The 24,882-nt window shown below is 31.9% G+C and overlaps 1 long non-coding RNA gene across 1 annotated transcript; it reads left to right on the forward strand.

Moving 5' to 3' along the window:
• The first annotated feature begins 6,482 nt into the window (after positions 1 to 6,482).
• Positions 6,483 to 7,054, forward strand: LOC149906188 (uncharacterized). The gene is made up of 2 exons (XR_016457083.1): positions 6,483 to 6,566; positions 6,870 to 7,054. It is a non-coding gene; the product is annotated as an uncharacterized LOC149906188 (long non-coding RNA).
• The last annotated feature ends 17,828 nt before the right edge of the window (positions 7,055 to 24,882 follow it).

Consider the following 24,882-nt stretch of genomic DNA (forward strand, 5'->3'; position numbering starts at 1 on the left):
TCGGAATGATTGAAGTGGAAAATATTGATATTACTAAATATTCGAGGAAACAAAATGACCAATTAATGAACGAACAACATTGCCAATTAGCGGCACAATAAAATACATATTATTTGCCATTGGGAACACAATATGTTTATATTTGGCATTCAGGAACCACATCCATTGATTGATACATTTTAATTCTGAATGTGCTTACGTAATGTTTTAAAGTACGTGTTATTTAATTGTATTTCAAACATTACATATTCATCGGTATAAATTAAATTTAAATAAAACAACGCCTAAGAGCTATATAGTGTTCAAAATATAGTTCGTTGCAAGCGTAAATAAATTATGAATGCTTTATTAGCTTTTTTTACATTTTGACATTTGTTTTACATTTGACTTATCGGTTGGCTTGGTTGGTAGTGACCCTGTCTTCCAAGCCAGAGGTCGTGGGTTCGATTCCCACCCGGGGCAAATATTTGTGTGATGAACATGTTTGCTCTGTGTCTGGGTGTTAATTATCTACATAAGTAATTATTTATAAATTATATATTATGTATGTTTATCAGCCATATGGTTTCCATAACACAAGCGAAAGCTTAGTATGGTATCAGATCGTGCCGTGTGTGAAAATTGTCCTGAAATATTTATTTATTTATTATTTATTGTGAGTAGATAAAAAAGATACAAAGCAATGCAGAACGACATTCAAAATTATTTCTATTTCTAGAAATACACTCATGTTGCGACAAATCCTGATAAGAAATCCTTAAAATAAAATTTAATAGCAAAATTTATTCGATACTTATGAATAGATCCTTTGATAGAAGCTGTATGAAATTTAATGGCCAAAAATATAATAGAGTGATTATTTAAATATATATCTACCTTTGTAACAATCGACTTTCAAAGTACTTTGCGATCTTTGTTAAAATTGATACTTGATAAGAATATCTTAATTAGTTCGAGAACAAGGGTAATTTTAGTTATTTTTATTCCATCGTTTTCATATAGGCAATGAATTTCAAGGAATAAAGCGTCAAGCGATGATTATTAAAATTCTTGAAAAATGTACCAACTACCAAAGAATATTAGTCAGTCCTATATCTTATTGTTATCTGACAGTTTATTATAGTTAAATTTGTTATCTCATTTGGAAAGGAATGGATCGATTTTAATGCATTTAAAAAAGTAACATCACAAAAAAAGTAACGAAGATAGGTCGTCAATAAGTAAAATATCTGCTCTTTTCTACATTATCTGCAAATCTGAATTGCGACAAACATTTGTGTCAGGCCGGCGACACACTTTATTATCACAATCACATATTAAGCAAAGATTAATCCAATTCTGTCGTCCGTTACAAGCGTATGGCAAGTGGCCGTAAATAAGGCTATGTACACACATGCGGACGCGACGCTTCGCGTTTTATCGCCACAATCTTGTTTATCGCTCGTCATAAACACGACGCTCACATCTGCTCGCGGCATTAAAAAAGGCAAAGAAAGTGAATATAATACGATAGTTTTATGACAAACTTTTCCATATTAAAATTGTGGAGCAGTTAGCAGTAAATTTTTATCTTGATTCCGATAGTTGACGCTGAAAATGGAGCGTCTCAAAGCGCTTAAACGAAACACCGTTATCGCGTCGTGTATAAATTTACGCGAGTTTTGAATAAAGTTTTTATCATCTTTTAGATGTCGACAGTGTTTTATGTATTGAAAATGTGAAAAGATTGTTAAAAGGTTTATTTTTACTTATAGGTGAAGCTTTGCTGAAAAACACTGTTTCATCTTTGTATATAATTTATATTTCATGCCTGCATACCATTATACATATATACTAGCTTTACTTATACACTAGCTTTTACCCGCAGTGCTCCGCTCCTGTTCGAGACAATATGTAGCCTTCCTCGATGAATGGGCTATCTAACACCGAAAGAATTTTTCAAATCGGACCCGTGGTCCCGAGATTAGCGCATTCAAACAAACAAACTTTTCAGCTTTATAATACTAGTACCATAGATTATGTTATGTTGTCTGATTTATCTTAAAAACGAATCTTTGAAACAAACCTTCTTCTAACCAACAAAATACCAGAAAATTACCCCCAAACAGTCACACAATGTACATACATAAACCTATATGTATCAAAACTGCAGTGAAATTGTATCGCGCCGCAGATGTGGCCACACTTAACCCGACGTCACGTTTGCATCCTTGCATACGTGGCACAGATGCTACACAATTATTATCTTAACAGCTTGCTTTGTCATCTGTTATCGAATATTCTAGAAGGAATTGTTGACCTGAAAACAATGTTGGGTTGCGAGGGTATTGTGGTGGCATCAAATATTATTATTATTTATAGGATTACCTTTTCGATTATATTTATATAGCAAGACAATTAACGCCACAAATTAATACAATGATTTTAAAAATACAACTAAACGTTAAAAATAACCTCTTGCTTGGAAATATTCATTCAGTCGAGTATCATACTGCATTTCTATTTTTATACTATCTAAAATTGTTATAAATACGAATGAACGAACAAAAACAGTTAATCTCTTTCACTGTGAAATCTATTTTTAAACATTATTCGCAACCCGAAATTCGTTTTCTATCTGTATACAAACTTTATCTAAAACAAAATAGACGCAGGGAACGTTGCAAAACGGAGGCTGCATTGTTTTACACGATGAAGCTTAGTAAAGGCAAGCTTAGCTCAAACCACAGGCTCTCGACAGCTTTGCAGTTTTGCAGCAACTATTTAGTTTTGTTCATACCTGATGTTCTATAAATACTTGTTTATATTTACGTTGACGGAGATGAATTATTGTTATTAATACATGTCTAATTTAAGTTTTTTAACCGTTTGGCCGATCGATTCGAACTATAGTGGGATAAAAGGATTCAGAATTTTTTGCCTAGATATGATATATGGAACAGTTCAAAATACTAAAAAAAATACATAATATTAAGAAGTAATTTATTAATTTCGTGCTTTTTTGCTGTAGGTAAATTTAAAATATAAGAGAAGACACCTTACTTCTCAGGTAAAGTCATATCTCATGTTCATATGTATAATGTTTTGTTTTATGGAGACTCTTGATAAACAGAATGTAACTATATCATATATCATTGAACATGTGATACGTAAGATCACGGTATTTAGTTCAATATTTACTAAAAACATATTTTAATAGGATACAAATTTTATTCTATGTACTAAAATGTTTTGAAATATTTTGTTGATCTGTCTATTTATAAATTAATACGTAACTTCACAATGTATTTAAATAATGAAAATCTATGTTATTAAGGTAATTAATTAATATAGATAAAGGTAACGTTAGGTTTGAAATTATGTGAATGTTGCATGTTATTCTATTTTGCCTGAATAAATAAATAATATTTAATTCTCTTATCAATAATATTGTCTCTTCAACTGGGCTAATTAAAAAGAGTCTAAAATAGTAAATGAAATATGTTACGAGCGGACGTCAGCGTCCTGCAAGCTTACACGTGTTGTGTTATTGGAGGCACGAGTAACGTTAAACCGAAAAAAGGTCCATTTGAAATACGAGGAACTATGAAAAAGTTTTAAGCCAATATTCCAAGAATGTTTCTTTTAATAAGTTTGGTTGCACGAATAGATATAATTAGCAGAAATCGAACACACACATTTATTATGTAGTTATTGAAGATTTTATTTTTAAGGATTTTCTGTATAAATGTGACTCTAAAGCACCATTAGCATTCGTTCTAATTCCGCACAGTATCCTCATTGACATTACGTGTTATCTCGCTCGAAAAGGCAACACAAATTCCGTACACCAAAGAATATCGTGGGAAGTGTAAATTTTTAAAATTTGCCAACGTCCGCACGGCTTATAGCGGACAGAACGGTGTTTTGTAAATATGTGCTGCATTATGAAGCCATTTCTCTCCGCGGAATGTGCAACGTTCTTTCTAAAAATTTAATCAACGCTAAGTTTCGCGGTTCGCGGGTAGGTGCGGGGGAGGGTTGGGCAGAGGGAGGGGGGATATAAAAAGTATAATACTTTTACTGTGAAGGGCAGCCGGGTCAGTGGATGATCATTTATACATTTTGGACGCATGTTGCACCGAACAGTAATTCGATCAACTATCCTAACTTTTAAGCGAAATTTTCATCTCTTTAGAATGGTATCTCAATGTTACGTAGATTTGTATATAAAATAATTTTATATTTTAAAAACGTCCGTGTTACAAAATGTACGGGATAAAGGATAAAACAGTTTTATCATAATATGTTAAATGCTATTTCAGAAGTCACCATTTTAAAATATAATGAGTTGTTATAAAAAAAGATTCAGAAGTACACTTTTTTTATTAATTAGTGTTTCAGTAGCTCCAATCATTTTTGGATCAAACAATGCGTTGGGGAATACGTAATCTCAACAAACTTTGAGAATTTAAAATAAGCGTGCACTTTAGATAGAGATAATAGTCTCGTTGTGTTTAATAATAATTGAACATAGTAATATTATCAAGCTCACTTGAGAACTATTACTTTTACCTAAGTAAAACTGTATATATTATTTTGAAAGTAATACATATACTAATCTTTAAAGACGTGAAGCCAAAGCGAATTTGATTTCTTATCGCGGTTTAATTTTCTATTTTCTTTCGTTGTTTTAAAATAATCCTGTAATTCGGTGTGTATGGCTCTTTTTAGCAGTGGTAAAATTGAAACAAAGTCATCTCAACTCTATTGTAAAGTGGTAAGGTCGAATATCAGCTGTGTATTGCAAAATTGCATTTTTTAGAACACTCAGCGCACTAGACTGGACATAAGCCCCTGTTGTTGATTTTTAATTTTTATATTCAAATATGTATATGAAATTATTACAAATAAAAATACAAAAAATGTTTGAATACAGATATTTACGAGTTAGATTTCTATGAATAAACACAATTTTATTCGTAGTAAGTATATCGTTCGTTATTTTTCCACATTTAGAAGATATAAGTAGGCGATAATTGATATTGAACTGTAATATGTATTCTATTAAAATAATTATTTGGATATTTATTCGATAGAATAAATATCGATAGAATAAATATCCAAATAAAATTCAAGATTCTAATCCAGGATAAACGGCCTACATACTTGAATAAAGAAGGAATTTCATTTACCAATTTTCCTCTAATACAAGTTCAAGATATTTGAAAAACCTTATCTCAAAGTCAACAATACAACTATTATTTCAGCAGTTAACTGTACGGAACACACATCTCTACTAATTATGGTCCAATTAAATCTTGGACGTTTATATTTTTACGAGAAAGCAAATAAATTGGGTACATTCGCCAATAATTTGTAATGTGCACAGTTGTATGTTTTTTTGCTAAAATATAAAAATAGTGAAACATTGAAAGCTATAAGGTATAAGGCTATCTATATGTCGCAGGATAATTGTATAATCTCGCCGTTTACAAACGGTCGGCATTTTGTAATATGTTGAAAATTCTCTCTCCAAAGTCTTTTTCCAAAATTCTATAAAAAGACCGTCGCGAGCCGACGGAGCCCCACTTTGTGGGGCTCCTATTTCTGTGTAGTTTTAAAAAACACGAACCTAACCGAACCCACCCCCTTATCCAAACCAAAAATTTCTGATTACGAATTTTCGGCATATTACAAAATGCCGACCGTTTGTAAACTGCGAAATATTACAATTTGCCTGCGACATATACATTCTAATAATTAAATTTTATTAAAGTTATTTATCATGAATGTTTATACCAACTTATATTTATAATTTTAATATATATGAGACCAAGTAGGAACAAATACCTTCACAATAATATTTTGTTTGAACCTGAAACCTGAAGATTTATATCTTATTTAACTCTATCATATTAACATATTTACATAGAAACATATGTAATATGTATACCTCATGGTCATAGGTCATTTAAAAAAATATGTTCAGCTTCAATTTACAATCTAATATTTTATCAGTAGATGCTATCTATTGCTGTTGCCATTAAAAATGTAGCAAAATTAATTAAGATAAAATGCACTGTCGATAAGGAATATGCACTCGAAGTTAATGAAGGCTGGCGTGAATAATGATGATAGTGGAGTCGCGTGACCGACCTAGTGGTGCTCGTGGATTGATGCTTTATGTGTTATTAGTCGTGATAATCAACTGGTATTATCACGTCTTTGGTTAGTAATTTCATTTGTAAACTTAAGTTTACCCTAACCTTGACAATTCTTAATCTTTGGTTTAAACGTTTTTCGTGAACGATAGATTATATTATGTCATAGACGAGCACAGAACAGTAAAGTAGATAGAAGTGTGATGTGGGCGTGGCCCACGTGTCACTTGTAAGGTAAGATCACCTAACTTGCTCTCAGACCTCAGTACTCAGTTGTGCGCAGAAAAATATTCGAGTCGGTTGTCAGCTGTCAAACCTTTTTTCCGTATTTATTCATTAAATTAGGACGTGTTGTTCGGTATTAGAGTGCAAAAATGATAGCAGACGAAATAATATCAGCAATGGAGGCATTTCATACCATCGGTAAGTCTTATTTTTATTTATTTTACATATAATATTTTATGTTATATCTTCGCTTGTAATTTGTCAAAATTGTATACAAATATCTAGTCAAAATGAACCTTAATCCGTAAGAAATTAGTACTATTATAGATTGAACAGCAAACAAGAATTTCTGGAATATTATTGCAATAAACAAACGAATGTCGCTTTAGTGATGCTTGTGGCGCATATCGACAGTATCGATACTTTAGAAAAGACAAACATTATAAATATTAAATTTTATTTTATTTTTCCCTAGCTTTCATTTGTCCAATTTATTTACAGATTTCCCAAAGAGGCTAATTTAAAAGAGAAATGGATAAATGCAACGTGACGAGTTAACTGAATGCCGAACAGCACTAAGCAGTCTAACAAAGGCCACCGATACAGCAAACCTACGGCAGTTCCAAGATTTAAAATAATGCATATTTTCTGTTTGTATTTTGTAAATATAGATTAATACTATTCTATTCCGTTTTTTATTTAATAATAATAATACAAAAAGACGTACTTAGTAGTAATAAACATACTCCAAAATGTGACACATTATACTATACTCGTATAATAGAAAGAAAAAAAAATACACAAAAAATATTTATTTGTGAATTATCGATATCTCGATATCGATAACAAGGCTGACATCCCTCAGGGCATAGCATCAGATAAATATCAAGTTAATGTCATTAATGTTGAGTGACACAAATTTCAACCTTATCTCTATGTGTTGAGGTTCAAAGTTATATCTATTGAAAACTAACGCCCTCTGTTGTGGGGTAGCTGAATGTTTTTCGAATTTGGAATTTCTGTGCAATGAGAAACAAAACAGCTAATATACCTAGAGATGTTATACTAAAATAAACCGTAACATGGTGCGTTAGGGTACATATTGAAATGCTGAATTTATAACCTAAGTCAGTTTTTACTCAAATTAAGCAGTCCAATCAAAGTCATAGTTTACTTGTAGTGTACTGTATAACTATCGGTTTAAATGTGTGGGTTTGGCGACACTGGTTTTCATACTAATTATGACAATAAAGCACTTCTATTTGTTTTTATTGTTCTGTGTAGACGAGCGATTTTTAGCGAATTTTTAAAATGTACATCGCTGTCGATTTTATCCAGTAATAATTGTTTAATCTAGAAATCGCAGCTGATATTACGGATCAGAGTTATAGAGTTAATAAATGTATAGAATGATGGTTAGACTTCTGTTCTTTAATATGATGAATCTTTATTTATTTTGTTGTCTAGTTGTTAACTTATAAAATGTATGTAGAGTACAGAAATTAATTCTTACCTATTGAAGTAGTAAATCAATTTTTAATATCAGTCTTTTGGGAGTCCATTTCAATCGTCCATCCATTTAGAAGTTCAAACAAGATTCACTTTATAAGATAAGTAATTGTAATTAATAAACATTCAGTATCCATACATACATATTATAATATAAACAAAAACAGCACAGAAAGGCTCGAACCATAGGATGTTTCCCATACGAGCAAGCTAACTCATTTACGCCATAATTATATTAACCCTGAGCGTCTGGGACTTCATTAGGCTGACCTATAAAACTATTTATTCTGCCGGATGTTATCGCGACCGATTATCGTGAATTACTTACCCGCATTATGTAGAGAAAGCTAGGATGCGTCATGTGTATGTGTCACCTAATTGTTATCGCATTTGTTAATTTTATAGTTTTTAAATAGGGAAACTGGCTACGCCCCGCGGTTTAACCCGCAGTGTTCCGCCCCTATTCGCCCTAGCATTATGATATATTTAAGCCTATAGCCTTCGATAAATGGGCTATCTAACCCTGAAATAAGTTTTCAAATCGAACCAGTAGTTCCTGAGATGAGCGCGTTCTAACAAACAAACAAACAAACTCTTCAGTTTTATATTATAAGTATGTGTGTAATTATAGATGTTTCACCAGTCAGTCAACTAACTCTCTGTTAAAACAGTGATCAAATATTGTCTCAATACTTACTAAGTTAAATTTAATTCGTTTCAGTATGAAAGATTTGAGTCTAGTAAATCAATTACCTGCCTAGTGCCATCCCGTTGTATTTGATTAAAAATTTTATATGGGGCAAACTCAAACTTATCTCGGATATATGATAGGACTAGATTTCCGCCCGCGGCTTCGCTCGCGTTTGCAAAGGAAAACCCGCATAGTTCCCGTTCCCGTGGGATTTCCGGGATAAAAACTATCCTATGTGTTAATCCAAGTTACCCTCTATATGTGTGCTAAATTTCATTGTAATCGGTTCAGTAGTTTTTACGTGAAAGAGTAACAAACATCCATACATCCATACATCCATACATCAATCAACCAACAGAGTAATATTATGTACTAGCCTTCCACCCGCGGCTTCCATCGCTTTATCTAAAACAATAAATTATATACTAAAACCTTCCTCTAGAATCACTCTATCTATTAAAAAAAAACTGCATCAAATCCGTTGTGTAGTTTTAAAGATTGAAGCAAACAAAGGGATATAGGGACAGAAAAAGTGACTTTGTTTTATACTATGTAGTGATATTAATTAATATGTATGTAAGTACTTGTAAATCTTAACTTTTTACTAAACTAAATTAGTTTAATAACTTCGTAAATATTTGTGTTTATATAAATAAGGGCCGATTTTTCAATGCTTAGATAAAACTTATCCGTCCAATAAAGTATTACACGATAATATTAAAATGTCACGTAAACTGTCAAATACGGGCAATTAGAATACGTTTTTAAAATGGTAGTTTTATACATTATTCGACGAATAAGTTTTATCCAAGCATTGAAAAATCAGCCCTAATAAAAATAAATTTAATAACTTGAATAAATGACTAGGCTTATTTATATCCAAAATGGAAAAATAAAACAAGGCTAATATATAAATGCATGAACAAACATTTACATGCTATAAATAATAAATTAAATGTTATCCAGTCTCGCTAGACATGCGTGGTATTAAATTTACTTGAAAATATCTTCTCGTAAGAACGTCTGCGTAAATAAAAAGTTTTATTATATTTATTTGTTGTGTACTCGGTAAACTGTACACTGAGTACATAAAGAATATTTGAAAAATATCTGTTGTTTTTGGAATAAGTATTTATGTGACAATTCAATGTATTGTATGAATTGTGCTTATTTATAACTTTGAGACATATATTTACTGGAATGTATGTTCCAAGTTTTTATTTTTAAAAGACTAACTCGATGGTAAATATTAATAAATTAATATACTAATATCACTAAAAGGCGGTTGGTAAAGTCTGAATAAAAAATAAAACAAATATTTGTATCGGTATTGAAAGGGTCAAACAGATAATAAAGTACTTATACATATTATTACTATTTCAAATAATGCCAAATAAATAAATAAATAAAAATAAATAACTAATTTTGGTTGTATTTTCCACTTTCTCTACTTGACAGTTTAGTTTAATTACGAAAATATTAACAGTAATTACATTTAAATGTCAGGCAATAAAGCTTTACAAAGAGCGGCACCGCGTGCCAAGCCTAGTCTGGCTTAGCCCGGAAATATCAGCATGGGCCATTACTTGCCCGGAGTAATTTTCCCCGGAGTGCCAAAAGCCTGTCGTTGCGAAATAAGCCTTCCCGCCGCTAATGTGGGAACTTTTTCACTAAATTGCGACTTAATGTATTGCGTAGAATAGTGATATCTTTTTTGTATATTTATTGTTGTAGTTTTGTAAAGCTTTTGTGGAAATGTTTTTTGGGAATCTGCGTTGCTGATATAGGGAATCTGTGGTCCTATTTTATCTTTTTATTCTACGTGCCTATTCTATATTATATATCCTATTGGAATAAATAAAATAAGTAGTTGTAGGTTTTCTCATAAATTATTCTGAAATCTAAAGTCGTATAAATTAATTAAAGATATACTGGGCCGCTTCTATGATATGTACCTTCATTTCACATCTGTTTTCTGAGATCAATTTTATTTACAAATAGTTTACTAGCTATCAGATTCCAAAAGACACGTAAGTAATATTATTACACATCGAACCATGGATCTAATTCGTTCGTAGCCATTGTATATGCCTATTAGCAACGTCCTTCCAGTACAACAAACACCAAATATAGATCTAAAAGCACATAATAAATAGCAGGCGCATAAACATATAGTTATTTATGCGGCATCCATCGCGGGTCAAACGCGCGCATAACATTCAAAGTAGCGTCCTTCAATGCACTTTACTCTGCAAAACACCGGCGCCTGAAAATATAGGCTTACCCACTGGGAATGTGATATCCAAGCAATGAAAGGAAATTGTTGAAATCGACGGAAAATACCCCGTGATTCAGTTTTGTGTACCTTTTTCTAGAGGTTACGGTATAAGACATTTATTTCTCTAAAGATTACATTTCGGTTTAAAGAACTTTATTAATCTCATAAACAAGAACAATACAACATGATCTTTTACAAATATGAGAAATAACAATTTTGCAGTTAGTATAACACAATCAGCTATCGAAATTAGTTAAGTATGTCTTTAATTTATTTTTAAAAATAGTAATTGATGAGGATTCTTTAATTGCTTTAGGTAAGCTATTGTACAATTGTGCTCCCTCAAATCTTAAGTTTCTCTTACCGTATAGAGTTCTTATAAATGGTAATTCAAGGTTATCACTCTTTCGCGTGTGGTATTTGTGGGATTTTTTGTTTAGTGTTATTTGTGTTTTTATATTATTGGATAGAATATTTTTAATCAGTATGCATGTGTGATATTTATATAATTTATTTAAATCAAACAATTTGGTACGGAAGTATAGATCCTTAGTTGGCGTTAAAAAATTAAAGTTAAAAAGGATTTTTATTAGTTTGTTTTGCGTAATTTGTAGTTTTTTTAAATTAGTAGGCGCCGATTGCCCCCAAACTGGGATAAGATAATCTAGATGTGGTTTAACAAGCGTGTTATAGATACTATAACGTAATTTAAATGGTATATATTTAGCCGCATTTCTTAAAGCTCCTGTAAGTGGTATTAATTTAGATCTCACATGGTTTATGTGTGATTTAAATGTTAATTTATTATCCAAGATTAGGCCAAGATATTTTTCTTCATTAGATCTGTTTAAAGGTTGCGAGTCTATTGTAAGAGGTGGAAAATAAGATATTTTTTTATTTTTGGCTGCATAGATGACATAAGAGGTCTTTTTTACATTAATTGTCAATAAATTTAATTTAAACCAGCTATTTAATAGATTAAGATCATTTTGAGCAACTTTAGTTAAGTTGACTGCTGAATCCCCGAAGTAGAAGAGACAAGTGTCATCAGCATACAGTGATATGTTCCCAGACAATCCAGCGCTACTGATATCATTGATATACACCAAAAAAAGCAACGGTCCTAAGACAGAGCCCTGAAGGACTCCATATTTGATTTCGGCGAGATTTGATACATAATTATTAATTTTTACTATTTGATACCTGTTGCTTAGGTATGAATCAAGTATTTTATACGCTGAATCAGTTATACCTATGTTTTTTAATTTATTTAGTAGAATGGGGTGGCTGACGGTGTCGAATGCCTTTTTAAGATCTATAAATATTCCTAAGGCCAAGTGCTTCTTATCTATATTGTCTTTAATTTTGGAAACAAGATCAATTGTAGCTGATAGTGTATTTGATTTAGGACGAAAACCGTATTGATATTCAATTAGAAAATTTATTTTATTTAGGTATTTGAGCAGACGAGTGTATAAAACCTTTTCGAAAATTTTAGATACAATAGGGAGTACTGAAATAGGTCGATAATTTCCAGGGTCAGATTTAGGTCCAGATTTATAGATAGGTGTCACTTTAGCAACTTTTAGACTGTCGGGAAAGACACCATCAGCTAGGCATTTGTTTATAGAATTAGTGAGGTCATCTATTATAAGATTCTTTATACATTTTATGATTTTGGTAGTAACGCCGTCTATTCCAGCAGCTGCATTGTTGTCTAATTTATCTATAATTTTAGATATTTCATTTTTTGTACATAATTCAAATTTATCAAGCCTAATTTCTGTAGAAGTCTTACAATTTTTAATAATATTTTGTGTCAGTGTTGATGCGGTGTTATTATTTTGTAATTTACTAGCCAAAAGAGTGCCTATAGTAGCAAAATAATGATTGAAACAGTTACAGATTTCAGTTCCTTTTTGGATTGTTTTACCGTCAATAATTAGATTTGGAGGAGCACAATTATAGTCTATTTTATTTTTTACCAAGGTATTGATTAGCTGCCACATCTTCTTTGGATTATTTTTACATTTATTGAAAGAATCGTAATAATATTTTTTCTTTGTGTTATGTATGGTTGTACGAACATTTAGTTTTGCAGCATTATGTTGCATGTGCAGAGCGGTATTATGTGGGTCACATAAGTAAGAATGCCAAATTCTGTTTCTATCTTCAATCAAGTTGAGTATTGTTTTATTAATCCAGTCAGATTTAGGTAAATTGGCCATTTTGTATTTTGTTATTTCAGCACTTACAATTTTTTCTTTAATAAACGTCTCTAAATTAGTATAGTTATTATCTTCATTTTTCCAATTACTTAATTCAATGCTTTTATATAATTTATTATAATCAATAGCTATGTATTTGTTTTTTTGTTTCACGGGCGTTTTGTGTTTTTTGAGTTCAATGAACACTTGTCTGTGGTCAGACAGTGATGAACTAATCAACGCCATATGTATTTGAGCCTGTTGCAAGTTTGTGCAAACATGATCTATAATACTTTTTGTTAATGCTGTTTGTCTGGTAGCATAGTTTTCACTTAAATTATTTATAATGTGATAGCCTGATTCGCTAATGGTGTCAACATAATCCATGCTTCTTGCATTCTTTTTCATAAGGTCTATATTAAAATCACCAAATATAATTGATTTTTGTTTTGTTTTTTCTAATAACAGAGAGTATGTTTGAATAAAATCATTTATATTGGAACTAGGGGGTTTGTATACTAAGCCGATTAACATAGAAAACTTAATGAGTTCTATAAATAAAAAATGATTTCCCTGTTTATAAACAGTTTCCTTTATTTTAAATTTAATATTATTGTGAATATATATAGATATGCCACCACCCAAGCTTCCAGTTCGGATATTGTAAATATGTACATAATTAGGTATTTCTAAGAAATCTGCTTCGGTTTTCGATTTGATCCAAGTCTCCGTAAGTAAAATAATGTGAATCAAACAATTAAATGATTTTAAAATGCATTTTAATTCTTCAAGCTTTCCAGTTTTGACGAGGCTACGCATATTTGCATAAAAAAAGCGTAAGGATGAAGCAGTAGTGCGTATACCTGTATAAGTATTTACGTTCTGGTAACTTATATCTATAGAGGAGAAATCATTGCTTATGTTGACGTTGTCGATTAGTTTTTTGAAATTTTGATAATTTTCGGCACACCTTTTACATATTTAATTACTAAATCTGACTCACCATTGTTCAATCGCCGTGCCATTTCGTCGCGCAAATCATGCATATACTTTATTTGCATTGGCGTTTGGTCCGCATAAATGCGAATATTTTCACTGCATTGATTTGTTGATGTTTTGTTGCGCAATAATTTTAAAACATTGTTTTTATTTTCGAAACATACCTTAATATGCCTATTATAGCCCGGACGATATTTACCCAAGCGTATGCATTTTACTGGAGACGGACATTCTTTGTATATAGTCTGAATTGCAGCACATACACATTTAAAATCATATTCACGCCTTTCAGATGATTTTTTATTATTTAACTCGGGTATTCCTACAATAATTATATTGTGTTGCCGTTGACTCCGTTCTTGCAATTCTAAGGCCATGTTCTCATACACGCGCTGGGGTGAGTCCGAAGTTGCGGGAATTATTGAATTATTTTTTGACATAGTGTCTTCTAAATATTTAATTCGCTCGTGGAAGTCCAAATTTTGAGTTTTTAATTTTTCAATTTCATTTTTCATTTTATTTTGTTCCAATAATAATGTTTCGGTAGCACTTTTTATGTTATTTAAGTCCTTTTTAAATTCGGATATTGTCTCAACCAGATTTTCTGCCCTTTCATCCTGCTTTTCGGTAAATTTTTGAAGAAAATTCATCATTTCGGTTCTAAATATTTGAATCACTTATAGAGAAATAATAATAATAAAATATATTATTATAAACATGTTTGCTCGCTTAACATTGTACGTAGTAAGTAGTTTGTTATTACAAATAGAATACAACAAGAATAACAAAAAAGGTTAGAAACCATGACTGAATAATATAAGTTTATGACACGTAGATTAAACCATCTATTAGTAATATTATATAACTTTCTGTGCTCCGCGGTTTTTCCGGCAGTGCTTCACTCCTGTTGGACTTAGCGAGATGATATATAATATAGCCTTCCTCGATAAATGGGCTATCTAACACCGAAATAATTTTTTGATCTAAAATCGGACCTGTAGTTTCCGAGATGAGCGCATTCAAACAAACAAACAAACTCTTCAGCTTTATAATATTAAGTATATATTTTTGTGGTAGTGGTAAATTATGTGTTTACTTAATTTAAGCATTTATAATTATGTAGATCTACAAATTACCCACTTAATGCTGCAACTGTTCTATTTCTTAAATATATCAAAACTCCTTCTAATTATTATTTCAATGCTTCACCTTGTTGATAATTTTTGGTTTCAATATAAATCATTACTTATCTCACATCGCAGGCAGTAATCCGTAGTATGTAAGCAGGCATTGCAAGCGATCTAGTCTAGAGAATATATAAGCCTATCGTCGATAATGTATGCGTTTGGTATCGTGCCAAAGGTAATGTACTATATTACTTAACACCCTTTGAATAAAACATCAAGAAAATCACGAAACGTGAAAAAATACTGAATACAGCACAGCTATAGAGCTGGAATATTTTTACAATACAGATGTTTTGTTTTGAAATAGCTGTGTTACGCTGCTTCACATAGTCCCTGTGGCTAGGAGTATGTTATATGTTTATTTTTATAGTAATTGTTCAAGTTCTTTCACCAATTAGCTATAAACTATTTTTTATAATTATGCTTATTTGTTGTTCTGATTTATGTTTAGATAATGTTTCTATAAAACGAACTGTTTATCAGGATCTTAAATATATTTTTGTATTTTATTCAATGTAATAAGAGTAGATGATGCCTACCAGAAAACTTTTGGCGTTCTTGTTGAATAACATTTATTTCATTTTACGTGAAGAACGTCTACGACAATTCTTACTGTAGAACTGTAGAGTATTCTGAATATGTTATGAATTCAGTGCATTTTAAGAATAAGGTTTTTAGTTGAATTTTCAGTTGTCATAAAATTTCATCGCATTCGAATGGGCAATACATGTTGAAAGATACATAATTAAATTGCTAACATAATTATAAAAATAGCTCAAGAAAGTTTTATAAAAATGTTTACTCTTTTATGATTTTAACAAGGGCAGTAAATGTAATAATAATAAAATTATACTGAAACCACAGTGAGGCATGGTTTAGGTGTTTATTGCTAACGCCAAAGTTTTAACGAACCCAGCCGCCTCTCTATTTGTTTTAACCAAACTTTTATACGTCGTAATAAACATTTTTTACACTTTTGCTAGTATTTTAGTTTTTATTGCAGAACTAGGTTTTGCGATAGTTCCTTAACTAGTTTGTAAGTCGGTAATAATTATAATTTGAATTTAAAAAAAAATAAACAATATTATGCTATTTAAAATATGGCCTTTGTCCTGCAGTGAACGTCCTGAAAGGCTGGAATGATGATGATGATGATGATGATGATGCTATTTGAATATACACATATATACATTTCATAAATAAAATATACTCTATCAGTCAGGGTTAGTAATACTTACGTATTGGAAGCAAGATCTCATTGTGTATATTATTTTAACTTATTAAATCCATACTAGGTATATAATATTATAAATGCGAAAGTAACTCTGTCCGTCTGTCTGTTACTCAATCACGCCTAAACTACTGAACCAATTTTCATGAAATTTGGTATGGAGATATTTTGATACCCGAGAAAGGACATAGGCTACTTTTTATCCCGGGAAAATGACGCAATCCCGGAAATCCCACGGGAACGGGAATTATGCGCGTTTTTCTTTGACTGCGCGGACGAAGCCGCGGGCGGAAACCTAGTTATTCATAAAAACATTCTTATAACATTTGGTAAATAATCAATGACAATCGGAGTAAAAAATCAGTCGCATAATAATCGCAAGAAAATTACTCCATTCATTCTATTCAGAAAGAAGCTCGTAATTTATTTTATCGTGTACGTACATTCTTTTCAATATTGTTCAACACGATGGTTATCAATTTGTCCATTATCGATATTGGTTGTTTGATACAAACGTATAGATAATGGACTCTACCCACTACAACGTGTCATACTATGACCGTAATAGGAACGTGTCAGGGTCGGAAAGCAACACGATATGCTATCATAGTCAAAGGAAAACTCGCATAGTTCCGTTCCCATGGAATTTTCGATAAGTATAAAAACTTCTTCTAAATCCTATGTGTTAATCCAACTTACCCTCTATTATAAGTGTGCCAAATGTCATGAAAATCAGTGTAGCACTTTTTTTAAAAGCCTCTGCCACCTTCTGTTGCGGTCATAGTGTAACGTTGTAATGGGTAGAGGCCTTTATTCCAATATAAAATGTAGGGGACGTTAAAATGCGCAGATCTATAATGGAATCTTCGAGAATTCGGCTTAAATTGTAAGCTACAGCTTACTGGCTGGATAATAGGGGATTGGGGACCTCTGTAGTGGGTACTGTGCCTTTAGTATACCAATGTATAGATTTTAAAGTCTCGGTTTGTATGATTGGTAGTTATGTGTATTGAGTCGTTTTGGTTGTCTTGTTGTTGTTTTATAGTGTGTTTTTCTTTTTCTTGTAGTTCTTTTGTTGCTAAATCAATAATTTAATTCAAACTCTACAGAGGTACATTATTGCAAGTGCAATATTTCTGTTTCATTGAAGATTTTTTGTCATTATTTTAGGTATAACGCCACGACTTAACAACTTATTGTTGAAGTTTAAGTGACTTGTTTTTCAACTTTACCTATCACACACTATCAATACATGAAAATCATGTTTTCTTCAATCCAAATTTAAAGCGATCAGTTAAACCAATTTCCGAAATATTCAAGCGATTACTTCGCAAATGAAATCGCGAATTATTCAGATATGTGACGGGCGGAATGGCGGAACGAATTTCACACTCGCTAAATTATAACCGCGTTATTGACGACCGCTTTCCATGGCCGATTAATCATTTGTATGTTAAATGGTTACGTTTGAAGTTCAAATCAAATCAAATCATGCTAAGTGGGAAGTTTGAAATTCAAGTATAAAAAAATATTTTAACAAATTTTGTTGTAGGTAAAAAGGCCTGATTATGATGCAAATAATGGAATTTATGTGTAATGAATTTTACTTTCACCTTTAATATATTTCTGGTGCAAAGAAGAATGTGAAAGTCTACAGAGGATAAATATCATTCCAGTCATACCATTAACAGTCTTACATTGTAATATCTTTTTCTACGTTGTAATTTTGTCTGTATTTTCATTGTTTTCGTAATCGCAGATTTGTTAAATGCATAAATGAATGCAATGTGATACAAAGGGCTCTTTCAATTTATGCGTTTCGTATCGGACCGCTACAGTGCCGAAGCGGTGCGTTTGTCGTACGGCGCACGGCCGGTCGTTTGTTTTCATACAAAATGCACGGTGCGGCAACAGTGCGGCGTCCGTACCGCGAACGCTCGACAGCAGGACGGCAACGTCGCAAGTCCCATAGGGATGTCGGAAATGCAATAAAATATCGATATATATCGTATCGATGTTATTTGAAAATATCAATATGGATATTGATATTTTTATTAAAAAATATCGATATACCGGTATGATTTGACAGAGAATATTCGTGCTCTAAAAATTAATTTTTTGGTCTAATCTAATTCAATCATCTTAAATTTCTACGGGTACTCAAGTCGCGCGTTTTGAGGTTATAATATCCAACCAAAATCACATTTTAGCGAAAACATCGGTGATGCTCTTTTAAGGAGGCGTAGTTTTTGTTTATTTTTTTTTTGTTTGATGTTTTTCAACAAGAGCACTAACAGTAATGTTTCTTCGTCAGAGTCCATGGCTTAACTGGTGTCAAATAAATTTAAAACAGCACTAGCATACAAACGCACGGCAGTCAGATACGCTTTCAATTTAAGCGTTTGGTAACGAACTGCTACCGTACTGCAACGGCACGGCAGCGGGTTATACCTAACTAGCGGCACGGAAAACGTGCGGCAGCGGTCCGATACGAAACGCATAAATTGAAAGAGCCCGAACATTTTACAACGAAAGGTAGATAAGGGTAACTAAAAGGTCGAATTCCGCCACATAGAATATTCTAGCGAAATTTAAAAGAAATGCTTTACAAAACTATGTAAAATACAATTGCGATTCATATGTTCTACTTAAGTTTCAATTTTTTCTACGAAAAACAAATATAATTTTGTACATCTCAAAAGACAAAGTCTATGTTTGTTCGTTTATATTAAGAGTTTCTTAGAAAATGATACGGTATTAAGTGGATAATCTGCGGCATCAATCAGCAAGTCTCCGTAAGCCGCAAGTCGCGATGAGATTGATTCACTCTTCATTTAATTTGAGCCGAAATATTGATGAATGGAAATTAAATGAAAAAGCAAGACTTCATGGGATTTGGTAGAGGTAGAGGGAGTTTTGGTAGAGGTAATCTAATGTGCTTAATGTCGTTATTAATATTATTCGTTATTACTTGTTTAGCAGTGACTGTTTGTCGACTGTTCCTAGCACTGTGACGTCACCGAAAAATACATGCCGAAAATCCAATACATACTTTACGTAGTAAACAGCCATAAAATAATGATAGGAGCTTAATACTTTATTTTATTTTTGTTTTATAATTCATCACATTCTGTTTATTTATTATATTAAAACAATGAATGAAAAAGCGTCATTCATTCATGAAAATTTCAAATATAGATAGCATGAAAAATTATATAACTGTGTTTTAGGTTTTATTGTGTGAATATATTGTTAAATGATATAATATCTTTTCTCATTGTTTGAACATAAGAAGATCATCATTCTAATTTATTTCAAACAATTCCAACACAAATTGCCAAACAAGGAAAGACCGGAGTGGGAGAATAAATCAAAACCGTTCAATTTGAGTATTTGTGTAATTTCTCCATTATTTATCATTAACTAAATGTTAAATGTGTACAAATTATATTCCGTCTCGGAGATAAAACATTGACTCCAAAGTGACTTGAAAAATGTGTTAGCATCTGTCTAGCCAGAGGTGATCGAAGTTGTAGGAGGCAGCTATAGCGGGAGCGGATTCTACGATCATGATTATCTATACTAATATTATAAAGCTGAAGAGTTTGTTTGTTTGTTTGAACGCGCTAGTCTCGGGAACTACTGGTCCGATTTAATAAATTCTTTCGGTGTTAGATAGCCTATTTATCGAGGAAGGCTATAGGCTATAGGTATATCATCACGCTAAGATCAACAGGAGCGGAAATCGGAATCGTTGGGCTGGTGTACAAAATTAAGGCGAGTAAAAGTCGCATAAATATCGATGTATTTCTACAATATTACAGTTATACACATGAAATTTTCAATGCTGCGAAGAAAGTATGTCGAGCGTTGTATTTTGTATCTATTGAACTTCGGTATGCATTTAGAAAATAAAGAGCTTTATGTTTACAAACACTTATTCAGTACTGACACATGCAGGTCTAAAAGGCCAACAAACCATAATATATTATCACAGTATATCTAGTAGCGATCGCGATCTGTCGTAACTTGGCCCATGATCTCGAGTCTGGTTAGAATCTGAGCGCTGATGGACTGCGCTTCCAGCCCACTGACTGCACAGCCAGACTGAAAAATTATCCCGTTTTGGACTTTCCAGCGAATACATTCTAACGACGGAACGATGACCATTGATTGTTCGAATCTAACGTTCTAAAAAGACTTTTGAAGCTTTTTATTTGATTTATCAACTTTTAACAAATAAAAAGATAGAGGGATCCTGGTGTGAAAATTATGGGTGAAAGAAATGTGTAATTCTTATTGATCATTTTAGCAACGTTTCTATGTTTTTCCATATTTATGAGGAAAAATCTCAAATTGTCGACTCGCAACCACGTTGAGTAGACATAATCACGTGATCCATTTATTTCACCCCAGAAATTGTGAAGATTCCATTGAACGGGAGATTTATATTATTGAAGGATTACTTATAATTGGATATTCTAATATCAAAGCTGAAAACATATCAAATAAACAAGATATTATTCACTGGAGCGGCCAATATTGAGAAACCCTATATTCCGTCGCAAAAATACAATCTATTTTTATTCTAAAAAAAGATTCGTATTAATGATGTTCATATAAATGACAAGATACCACAATTCCACTTTTAAAGAAATCTTCTGTATTTATGTTACTTTTAATAATTAATTATTTATTTGTTCTGTTATTCGACCCGATTACGATCCTAACATGATCCCAATTAAAGATGGTGAATGGTTATGTTTGGGCTTTTATACGAAAAACAAAAAATAACAAGTGACACGCATTGTATCATGGAAGTTTAACAAGTATAGCTCAGACATAAATGAAATAGAACCCTACTTTCTGATATTTTTTTATAAAAATTCACATTTTATCTGGGTATTTTTAAACTTTTCTGAATTCATCTGTAATTTTGGACAAACACTAGAAGGATATTACAAAGAGTAATTTTATTCTTTCCGTACTGTTTAAACTTTAAACCCTTAACAAAAGCAAATTCTACTATTCATTGCAAGACTTCTAAAGCTCAATACAAGCGAAGCCAGAGTATGAATCAAGTATAAACACCTAACATTAAAACTGGAATGCAATCACATGCAATGTTTCACACTTCAATAGCCCAGATGGGATTCGCAGCTCAGCTCTGAGCGGAAATTACTCTATCCCACCATTAATGCCGAAATGACCTCACTTACATACTATATATATATACCTTTTGTATGCGATTATGTCTTCAATCCCATAAAGAAGATACATTAGATATGCTCACGAATTGACATGTGATTCTTTGTTTTTCATTACTTCGTTATTTTTAATGATGTTTACTTTCCTTGTGCGAGGCGGCTTTTTTACATATTTTTGTTATTTATTTTTTATTCCCTTCCTGTACATTAAATTTCCTTTGTAAATACAGGGTAGTAACAACGATCTTATCCTTCGTCAACGAAATATGAATGTAAATAAAAATATATTATTGAGCGCACCTACCACCCTTACCAACTTGATAGTTACTAACTCAATGCGCTTCAAAACAGATCCATTGCATCAACAAGATAAAAATATAGCTTGGTGCAATTTGTACCTCGCAAGTCGCAATCAACTAGCTCAATCAGCCAATCAATAAAGTGTCTCTATTTTAAACGCCAAATTTAAGGCTCTTCACGGAAAATTTGAATTTACTCAAAGGCGGCAAACGCACAATTTATTATTTGGTCAATAACATACATTTTCTATTAAAAAAGATTAAGGTAGAGAACCTATTGTGACATAAAAATGTCTTCAATTGAAACGCAATGACATGGAACGCCCCGGTACCTCCCCCAGGGAACTATAATTTATTATATTATTCTTATGTTTCGTTAAGAATGTATATAAAAATATATTGCTTATAGGGAAAAAGTTACAGTTAATGTGTTACGGTAAATACCATTTTCCTGTTTTCTACAGTCACAAAATAACAGCTAATAAATAACAAGGAAGCAGCTAATCAAAATAATGTTATTATACAATTTTTTCCATTATTATGAGAAATTTGTGTTATTTCCTTGTGCAACGAGCCACGTCACTTTATACATTACTAGCTTTCCGCTTTTAAATGAATTTATTTCCAACACCTAGATCTTTGAAATTTTGTATTTATATTCGTTGATCCTCAAACTTACAGGTAAAATAAGTGCCATACTGTTACAAATCGTTTGACTTTCGCTATTTTCCGACGAGTTCGACTAAGCCGCCGGTACCAGCGTTCACACCATCGTTTTTCTTTTTGTCATTGCGTACTAAGTAAGACCCCTGTAGAACCGCCACCCTGTTACAAATGACTCGAAATTTTGTGTCAATATCTCCCGGTCTAATACTACACTTTGATCTTAGCCAAAAGGCCAGGAAGCGACAACATTAACACCATAATATTGTACTATGTATATTCAACGATATAACAGTCTTGTCTTTGCTTTTAGATAAGTTATTTGTTTTTATTGCAAATGATTATTAAGTTTTACTATTTAGACTTAGTTCTACTTTCGAATTTGGATTTGTTTACAAGCTAAAACAAGTAACCAGTGTTATATTTAAGCATAATATTATCTCCTCTAATACATATTTTTGGAATTATGTTGCATGGTTCGATTACATTTTTAATTTTATATAGGATGTGTGATCAATATTTTTCAACAAAAATTTAATTTACTTTGATAATATTATGTTGTTGTGGCGGTAATATTTTTACATTTTTGTAAATCTATATAAAATGAATATGTTTCTGTGTATAGAGTTGTAATCACAGATGTGATTTAAATTATAAATGTACACAATCGATGGGTTTGGTATATTCGTGACAGTGTTATTTGTCCTTCGGGAAATTAGCAATGCGGTTCCTGGAATCAGCGGAACGATGGTTCTGTACATGAATATTTGCCATATTTCACGAGATGCATGTAAAATCTGTGAGATGCTTTTATTACACAACTAAATACATATAGGTAACTAATTTATGTATTAACAAAATGGTCACAACCAAATAAATGAAACCAACCAGAAGGCCCAGTGCCTTCTTTCAAATGAAGAAAGAATCATTACAATCGGTTCACCTATTTGAAACCTCTGAGGTTACAAACACAAAAAATTATTCGATATTAATAATGATTATGCAGTAGAAGTAGTTCATTTACAAATGAAATTATTAAAATAAAATAAATATTTTATATAACTCAGAAATAGTTAAAAGGTGAGAAAGCTTAATCGTGAACTACTTGTATTCGTAGTAATTTGCAAAATTATATCGAAAATTTCGGAGATTTTACAAGTACTCGGTGTAAACAAACTAAATTAATGAAACCGCAATGAGAAACAGCGTGTCGTGTTTTGCGTCACGTCATAAATTCAATTAGGATAAAATTAATGGTAATTATGCCATCGCGGCGGCCATGTCCGAATTATTATAAAAAATTCTCTTGTTTACTTTTGTTGGTAAAAATATGCGTGTTGTTGCGAACGTGTCTGTGATTCGGTGATAACAGAAAATATATTAGCGTATTACACGACTCGACAAAAAAATTTTCGTTCTTTGTCCTAAAGTTTATACTATTATTTTCCAGTTAGTTATGCACAAAAACGAAAAGAAAATACCTTTTTGCGGTATAAAGTTTGCTTTTGTGATAGTTATAATAATAATACTCATTTTTCAATTTTTTCATAAATTTTAATTGATTTTAATATTTTTAAAAGGACCGCGTGGTGAGAGTGGGGTATTAACGTTTACACTGTGCCGCTAGATGGCACCCGAGTGATAAACAACCATCAGGCCCAGAATAACTTAAAATGTCGTCACGAAAGTGCAAATACGATGCTGATGAATTTTGTTTTATATGTGGTCAATTTATTAAAGTTCGAGACGTGAAATATGAACTAAAGACATCTCACGTTCTCTGTGAAGCCTATGAAGCATATTTTGACTGTCCTGTACGGAATCAAGATAAGCCATGGGCTCCACATGTTGCTTGTAGATATTGTAAAAGGTGTTTGGAAGGTAATGCAAATTACAAATTACAAATTTTAAGGCCATGGGCTGCAGGATGTCATTAAAAGTACATATATGCTGCATGCTCATTTGGATAAATTTAAAAACAACATGGGAGCCTATTCCGAAGAGCAAGGAGAACGTTTCCATCAGGACATCATGAATTTTGAACAACGCTATCAAGGCCAATACAATGAAAACATGATGGGCGACTATATTTGGGGTTTATTGAGAGAAAGTAGCTATGAACATAAAAGAAAAAGTAAAAGTGTGCACTTTTAAGTTATTTTCCACTTTTCTGTAAGCTAATTTGATAGTAAAACTTAATAAAAATAATAAACATTTTTATTGCAATAGTTTTATTTTTAATC

This window comes from Colias eurytheme, chromosome 9 (assembly GCF_061535395.1).
Source record: "Colias eurytheme isolate Ceu_HAF_F1 chromosome 9, ilColEury1 Martin Lab GWU primary, whole genome shotgun sequence".
Classification (NCBI taxonomy): domain Eukaryota; kingdom Metazoa; phylum Arthropoda; class Insecta; order Lepidoptera; family Pieridae; genus Colias; species Colias eurytheme.